Raw genomic sequence first — 8,966 nt, 5'->3', positions numbered from 1 at the left:
ACTGACCTTTTGGTTAGCAACCAAGCACTTAACCACTGTGCCCCCAGGGCTTCTTAGTAATAATAATGACCAACCAACCCACTGCCGTTGAGTTGATTCTGACTCATAGCGACACCATAGGGTTTCTAAGGCTATAAATCTTTACAGAAGCAGACTGCCATTTCTTTCTCCCATGGTGGTTTCAAATCACCAACCTTTCAGTTAGCAGTCGATTGACTTAAGATAATGAGTACTGAGTATTTAGATGGGTGGCTGGGTAGATGGCTGGGAGGAAGTAAGTATACAAGGTCATAAAGGATAGATAGGTGGGTGGGGGTAGTGGTGGGAGATGTATGGAAAGATGATACTGAAGATACACCCAAGAGGTGGGGTAGAGAATTGGGGAGCATTCGAATCATCCCTCTACTGATCCAGTGAGCAAATTGAAAAATTGAGTAGGGGGACATTATTTTTCTGCGTTGTTCCTTCCATAAAAGAAATATAACCATTCCTTTGGGTTAATCAATATACTCAAATTATTTTTGCTGACATCAATGAGAAATTACATAAGGTAGTAGGACTGGTTTTTTAACAAACAATGGGACTGACATACAAATTAATGGCATCTTCAAAATTAGCATTTGGGGAGGCTACACATAAACATCCTACAATAATATATTTCTTAAACTACCTTTTTCACATTTCCAGGTAGAGCTTGGTACACACTGGTCCAAATAATCCCCATAAGAGACAAACCTTCATTTAATTTTCAAAAACATGCAAAGCCACTTTCAGCAAACTTGGATAATCATACTGGGAAATGTTATGTTGGACAAAAAGATATGACTGTAAAACAATGAGATTGAATTTTTTGTGTGTTTATAAGCTAACTTGAAGAAAATTGTAGCTGAAAGGAAGCGTCCCCTAAATGCCATGAGCCGAGCAGTACTGTGGACTAATCATAAACCTCCCAAGTAGACCACGTTGAAGATGTACTCTCTTTGATGGGTAAACTCCAGTATATTTATTTTTAAAAAGTTGTCTCTATTTTAAACTCCTACCTGCTGTCAAGCCCCAACAGCAAAATACTCGGAAACATGTTTAAGCACGTAGATTTACTTATTGGGGTGTGGCTGTGAAGAAAGAACACTGTTGTTCCTATATCACTCATCCGTGTATGTAAGCACATACCTGGCAGGGAAAGTACATGTTGATGGATTGCGTCCCAGATTCAGAAAATATCTTCTCCATGACATCAAGGACTTCGGTGTGTTTCTGTCCTTGATGGTACCTCAGTGCCTGTCAGTTTCTTTTCCTAGCACACAAAGGTGCCCAGTAACAATTGAGTGAATGATGTGACCAACTATAGCTTCTCCACAGAAAGCTTCAATGAAGGAGAAATACTTGGATTTACCAAGCTAAATTTCTTACATTACTCCATAGAAGCAGTCATCTGTCACATGCCAAAGTTTATAATGATAATGTAATTTTTTTTATCCACAACATTGTTCTTTGGGGCATTTCATAAAGGCAGTAGGTGAGCATACTGGTAGAGAGAGCCCTGCTGTAGTCAGAGCCCTTGGGTTTGAGCATCTGCTGAAGGCTGAGTGACCATGGGCAAACCATCCAGCCTCCCTGGGCCTCTGTTGATTCACCTGTAAAATGCGAATGATAAATATGGAGGACAATACTAAGCTAATAATTACGGAGCTCTGTCTTTGTACTAAGGTTCCTGGGTGGTGCAGACGTTTTGTGCTTGACTACCGACTTAAAGGCGTGCAGTTCAGACCTGCCCCACCGCACTATAGAAGAAAGGCCTGGAGGTCTGCTTTCATAAAGACTACAGCCAAGAAAACCTTATGGAGCTCAGTGCTACTTGGCAACACATGGAGTTGCCCTGAGTCGGAGTTCACTAGAAGGCAGTGAGTGTCTTTGTGCCAGATACTGTTCTAGGAGTTCCATATGAATAACCTTTCATCATCCCAGCAAACCTATGAAGAAAATAATATTATAGTCCCCGTTTAGTTGTTGTTGTTGTTAGTTGCTGTTAAGTCAGCTGTGACTCATGGTGACCCCACATACAACAGAACGGAACGTTGCCCAGTCCTGCGCCATCTTCAGGATCGTTGCTTTGCTCGAATCCATTGTTGCAGCTGCTGTGTATTTGGAATGTCTTCCAACCTAAGGAGGCTCATCTTCCAGCACTATATCAGACAGTGTCCTGTTGTGATCAATAGGGTTTTCTTTGGCTATTTTTCAGAAGCAGATCACCAGGCCTTTCTCTCTAGTCTGTTTAGTCCGCATTTTACAGATGAGAGAACTGAGACATAGAAGTTAAGTAACTTAAGTGAGCACAGTCCATAGGCAGTGGATGGGTGACCCCTGAACTCTTGCGCTTAGAACCTCTTCTTGATCTGCTGTCATTAATAATTGTTAGAACAATTATTAGAAGCCAGTGATAGGGCAGGTGGCAATGCCTTGTATAAATATCTAGCATTACAGTATGTATCATTACAGAGAAAACTGGGGCAGTACCCAAGTATAAAAAGCGTGCTCAGAGAAATAATGGTGGGATGGTGGTTGGGGAAGATAATCAAGTTCAAAGGAACTGCTATTAACATTAAACCAGTATTTAGTTGGGAACACTTGTGTATCTTTTTTTCCCAAGTAAATTGTTGAATCATATTTTAAGTGCTGTTTTCAAGGGTGCTTTATATATAAGTAAAGGGGAGAGGGAGAAAGAGCAGTTACTGTATTTCAAGAGAAATAGTTCATAACTCGAGACAGAAGAAAATACATCTTTCCTTTAGCATCATGAAGTTACAACAATATTTAAGATAACAAATTTGAAGGAAGCCATACAATTTTGCTCTTTTTGGTGGTTAGGATGTAGTTATTTAAAATTTTTGCTTCCTGGAATGGGTTGATCACCCTCTGGTGCTTTTTGTACTTCATTCAACTCTACTCTTTTTAACTTCACTCCTCACAGGAGAAAACTCACTCAGGTGTTGGAATTTTTTTTTTTTCTTATAAGCATGTTAAAGTATTCTGTTTCAAAAAATACTTGCCATGTGTAGCAGCTACTTGCTACGTGCTACTATAGTCCTTCCTTAAAAAGCATTTGTTGAGTGTCGTCTGACTGTGCTAAGACCCTGTGTATGATGTAAGCTTGCCAAGGTGATTTCAAGCCTTAAAGATTGGCTGGTTCAGGCCATTCCGCCATAATTCAGATGCTTTTGTGAATCTGGATTCTTCTCTGGTCCCATGATTTATGTCAGCCTCATGAGTTTTTGGTCAGTTCAGTTCAGAAACATTTATTTTCCCAGCACTGGGGAAACAAAAATCATTATAAAACATGGTACCCTGTATCAAACAGCACAGAGTCTAGAGATTCCTTCACTCTGCTCCAGCTTTAGAAGGTGTGATGGTTAAGGTTGTGTGTCAACTTGACTGGGCCATGATTCTCAGTGGTTTGGTAGTTACATAATGATATAGTTTGGCAGTTATGTAATGATGTAGTCATTCTCCATAATGTGATCTGATGTGATCAGCCAATCAGTTGTAACGGGAGTTTCCTCAGGGGTGTGGCCTGCATCCAATATATATATATATGGACGTTCTGGCAAAGCTCACTTGCTCAGGATCCTACATCTGACACATCGTCATCTGATCTCCAGTTCTTGGGAATTGAGCCAGCAGCCTGCCGTCTTACCTACCGGTCTTGCCATCAGCCTCCACAGCCTGTGAGCCAGCAGCCTGCCATCAGACCTGTCAATCTTGTGTTCGCAGCCCCTGCAACTACATGAGTCAGGAGAAGCCTCCAGCCTGACACTTGACCAGTGGAGTTGGGCCTTGCCAGCCCCTGCAACTGCATGTACAACTGCATGAGCCATTTCCTTGAGATAAGATTCTCTCTCTCTCATATATATATGCTTCACTAGTTTTACCTAAGACACAGGGACAGAGTGGGCTGGGGGATCTGGGACTTTCTCTCAGCAGGGTTGGGCAGGGCTTCCTTAGTGCTAAGGTTCCCCTAGTTTGTTATGAGCCTGAGAGAGTTAAATGGTCCTAAAGGGGAAGTCCCCAGAAGTAGGCACCTTTCAAGGAAAGGGAAGCTTCATAGATACATCCAGACTCCCTGAAGGACTGAATTACTGGACTGAGGCCTGAGGACCATGATCTTGGGGGATATCTAGCTAAATTGGCATAACAGTTTATAAAGAAAATATTCTACCTCCTACTTTCATGAGTAGCATCTAGGGTCTTAAAAGCTTGTGAGTGGCCATCTAAGATATTCCACTGATCCCACCTTGTCTGGAGAAAGTTAGAATGAAGAAAACCAAAGATAGAAGGGAAAGATTAGTCCAAAGAACTAATGGACCGCAACTGCCACAGCCTCCACAAGACTGAGTCCAGCACAACTAGATGGTGTCCAGCTACCACCACTGACTGCTCTGACAAGGATCACAATAGAGGGTCCTGGACAGAGCTGACAAAATTGTGGAACAAAACTCACCAAAAAAGAGCAGACTTACTGGTCTAACAGAGCTGGAAAAACCACGAGTGTATGGCCCCCAGACACCCTTTTAACTTAATACTGAAGTCACTCCTGAGGTTCACCCTTCAGCCAAAGATTTGACAGGCCCAGAAAACAAAACGAGACTAAATGGGCACCTCAGCCCAGGGACAAGGACAAGAAGGCAAGAGGGACAGGAAAGCTATTAATGGCGAATATAACGTCGAGAAGGGGAGCGTGTTGACACGTCATGGGGTTGGCAACCAATGTCACAAAACAATGTGTATTAATTATTTAGTGAGAAACTTATTTGCTCTGTAAACCTTCATGTAAAACAAAAAATAAATAACAGTGGGTGCCTTTGACTGTTCAGTTTCATGCAGTCCAGTCGTTTCCTCTCTGGCTGATGGACATACTGTCAGTAGGGGGAAAGTTGGAATGCCCTAGCCGCAAAAGAGAGAGCCACAGAGACTGATTACCCAGCTCTTCGTGGTGTCACTCTGAGAACCTCACCACTTTTTATTGGGGATCATCAGGCATTAATTTATGCATAGGCTTTTTTCCCAGAGTATAATGAAATGGAAATACCTTTTACTGTCAGGCATGTAATTAAAACTGCAACATACTGAAACATCCCTAGTACTAGTGTTGCACTGTTAGGAAAAGGTCACATTCCGTTTTACTATGCCTAGAGACCTGTAAGCAAGGTAACGCTTGGGACCAATGTAGCAGCCACATTTTATAAAACTGTACTATTGAAATGATCGTAGATTTACCAGTTTTAAAGTCATTTATCTATTCTGTTACTACCGAGGGGACCCAAGAATAGGCACAAGATTGTCTGCTGATGGTGCTATAGTGCACGTGAAGCTGGGTTAGAAGACTTTCCCAAAGGCTAAGGAAAATAAACACTGAGAAGGGTCACAAATCTAAATGATGTGGCTTACGTGATATAGGCAACCCATCATTACTCTCAAGTTCATTAAGTGGACACCTCCTGGCCAACTTCCATGCAGCCCCATTAAGGCAGAGACAGTCTAATACCTACCACTTGGGCATACCCTCAAGCATCCCTCCATTTCCCAAAGTCCAGGTCCTAGTCAGGGAAGTTCAGGTGGACCTGGAGTTCCTATCCCTTCCCAAGGCGTTCTGAGTTTCACTTTCTCTCAAAGGACCAGTCATCTACCCAGGTGACCACCATGAGGAATATTCAGTCCCTTTATTAGTGGCCATCCATACCTTACTGGATGTAACAGTGTAATCATGTCATTAAAATACAAGCCAGTATTCATTCGATGGATGTGCATGTAGTGGTACAAGGAGTGTTTTAGTCCCAAATTTTATTGTAGGCAGAGGGGACCAAAATTGTAAAGGCATAAAAGAGTAGAGCAAGTTAGAATATTACAGGTAATTTCATGTGGCTGATGAACAGGGTACATTTGGCACAATTGCAGAAGGAGAGGCTGGAGAAGGCTATGAAAAATCATGGGTGCCAAACCAAAGTTGTGCTGACCCAGCACTCCCAGGGCATAAAACTACATGCACCAATCCAATGGCTGTACAATTTGGGATATGAAATCTGTGTTGTATCAGAAAATCAGAGCTGTACTTTAATTCCATCTTGTTGAGGGTCTTCCTGTATTTTCACTGACCCTCTGTTTTACCAAGCATGATGTCCTTCTTCAGGGACTGACCCCTTCTGATACCATGTTCGAAGTATATGAGATGTAGCCTCACCATCCTTGCTTCTAAGGAGGATTCTGGTTGTACTTCTTCCAAGACAGATTTGTTCATTCTTGTGGCAGTCCGTTGTATATTCAATATTCTTTGCCAACACCACAATTCAAAGGCATCAATTCTTCTTCAGTCTTCCTTATTCATTGTCCAGCTTTTGCATGCATATGAGGTGATTGAAAACACCATGGGTTGGCCCACCTTAGTCCTTACAGTGACATCTTTGCTTTTCAACACTGTCACATTATTAATTCCCTTTATTTAACCTATTATATTGCCAGAATTTGGTAAAGTTTTGGTAATTTGCATAACATTTCTGGAGGACCATTTAAACAATTACAAAGCATTAACCAAAATGTCTGTCAAATCAATGAACATTAAAGATTGACAGCACATTCCAGAGAATAGTTCAGTTAGGAAAAGCAAATTTGCTTTGTTTCCTCATGACAGCAACAACAACAAAGAAGTAAAAATGAGCTATCATTTTCTTTTATTCCACATTACTTCTTAAAACTTTCTGGGTATGTTTTAGCCATCTCAAGAGTTCTGTCAAATGTTTACTTATATTAAAAGTCAGGTAGGTTTCAGGGGACATCTAAGTTAATTGGCATAATAAAATTTATTAAGAAAACATTCTGTATCACACTTTGAAGAGTGGCATCTGGGGTCTTAAACGCTAGCTAGCGGCCATTTAAGGTGCATCAATTGGTCTGAACCCACCTGGAGCAAAGGAGAATGAAGAACACCAAGGACACAAGGTAATTATGAGCCCAAGAGACAGAAAGGGCCACATAAACCAGAGACTACATCAGCCTGAGACCAGAAGAACTAGATGGTGCCTGGCTCCAACCAATGACTGCCCTGACAGGGAACACAACAGAGAACCCCTGAGGGAGCAAGAGAGCAGTGGGATGCAGACCCCAAATTCTCGAAAAAGACCAGACTTAATGGTCTGACTGAGACAAGAAGGACCCTGGAGGTCATGGCCCCCAGACCTTCTGTTAGCCCAGGATAGGAACCATTCCCAAAGCCAACTCTTCGGACAGGGATTGGACTGGACAATGAGATAGAAAAAGATGCTGGTGAAGAATGAGCTTCTTGGATCAAGTAGACACTTGAGACTATGTTGGCACCTCCTATCTGGAGGAGAGATGAGAGGGCAGAGAGGGTTAGAAGCTGGCAGAATGGACACAAAAAGAGAGAGTGGAGGAAAGGAACAGACTGTCTCATTAGGGGGAGAGCAATTAGGAGTATATAACAAGGTGTATATAAATTTTTATATGAGAGACTGACTTGTAAACTTAAAGCACAATAAAAAATGTTTTTTTTTTTTAAAGTGAAGTAGGAACAAATGTTGTAGAGATAAAGATTTGTATAGAGTGAACACTGACAAAATATTCCTGGACTATAATATCTAAGATAACTTGCATTTCGTGTTGGTACAAGTCAGAATACTCTAGTTCTTAGGATTAGTTCTGTAGAGCCAGGTTTTGGTAATGCCTTCCATCAGATACTATAATGAGCAGTCTTTTAAGGTTAATTCTTAAAATATGCTAACCACTCTTCACATTTTGGTGTCTCTAAAAATTTAGAAATGTAACATTTTAGATCTGGAAAGATCCTTGGAATTTTTTGATGTTAAATTGTTCCTTACCCTTGAAAAATTGGAAATTACTGTATTCCATGCTGTTGCCTCCCCATGTTCTCTGTTTTACTTTTAAAAATCTTATTAAAACTTAGAAGCTAGTGATACTGAAGAGCAGTATTGAATCACTGGTAATTATTCACTGAATGTAATTTCCAGAAAAAGCCAATACCAGTTGATAAACAGTGATCTCAAAGAGTAAGAATAGAAATCAAAGAAAGACATTGGCCAGGCTATGTTCTTTTGAGATCCTCCCCACTCCCACCACACACATACTCACCATCAGTTAATAGTGCTTCTCTTTTAAGTATTTAACTTTCTTCTTAAAAAAAAAAAGGTCAAGGTTAAAAGTAGGAGTCACTACAAGTATAGCACGTACACACAAACACATACTCCACCACCTGTGTTTTGGTTACTCTACCACATATTAAAGAGGTGATTTCGACCTAGAGTCAGGATCATATTTACAAAGTTTAATTCTAAAGAATTTTTCTTTCTTTTCATTTGGCTTGTGGAATTAGAATACATTTCGTAGAGCTAGTTTTAGCCAAGGGTTACCCCAAGCATAAAGCTAAGTCCTTTCTCTGACATTAAAAACCAAAGAGTAGAACTGGCCCATAGAGTTTTCAAGGAGTGGCTGGTGAATTCAAACTGCCGGTCTGTTAGTTAGCAGCTGAACTCTTAACCAGGGCTCCTCTAATTTGCACAGGAATTACTGAACTTTAGCTAAGATTGGACCAGTCTTCAGTGACTTAGCTAAGTTTTGTTTCCTGAGTTTGATTTGGCAATATTTTCCAAGTTCATTGACTAGAATATGCATATTTATAGTATAAGTTCTTCATAAAATCTGATTGCTTATTACTCAGTATTTTGTGATCTTTTAAATGTTTTAAATTAATATTTCAATTCTTACACGTTACCATTGAATTTTTTTTATTTTAGTAATAAATGGATCATCCTATATATATATATATATATATATTTATATATATATATATATATATATGTAAAGTATCCTCTTACTTTCTTTTTGTCCTTTTCTAATTTTTTGGTAGGTTTCTCCAATTCTTTATCATTTCTCTACAGAGGATT

This window comes from Loxodonta africana, chromosome 1, assembly GCF_030014295.1.
Source record: "Loxodonta africana isolate mLoxAfr1 chromosome 1, mLoxAfr1.hap2, whole genome shotgun sequence".
In the NCBI taxonomy this organism is placed as follows: domain Eukaryota; kingdom Metazoa; phylum Chordata; class Mammalia; order Proboscidea; family Elephantidae; genus Loxodonta; species Loxodonta africana.
The sequence above is the reverse complement of the archived record's forward strand: the minus strand, read 5'-3'. Positions refer to the sequence as shown.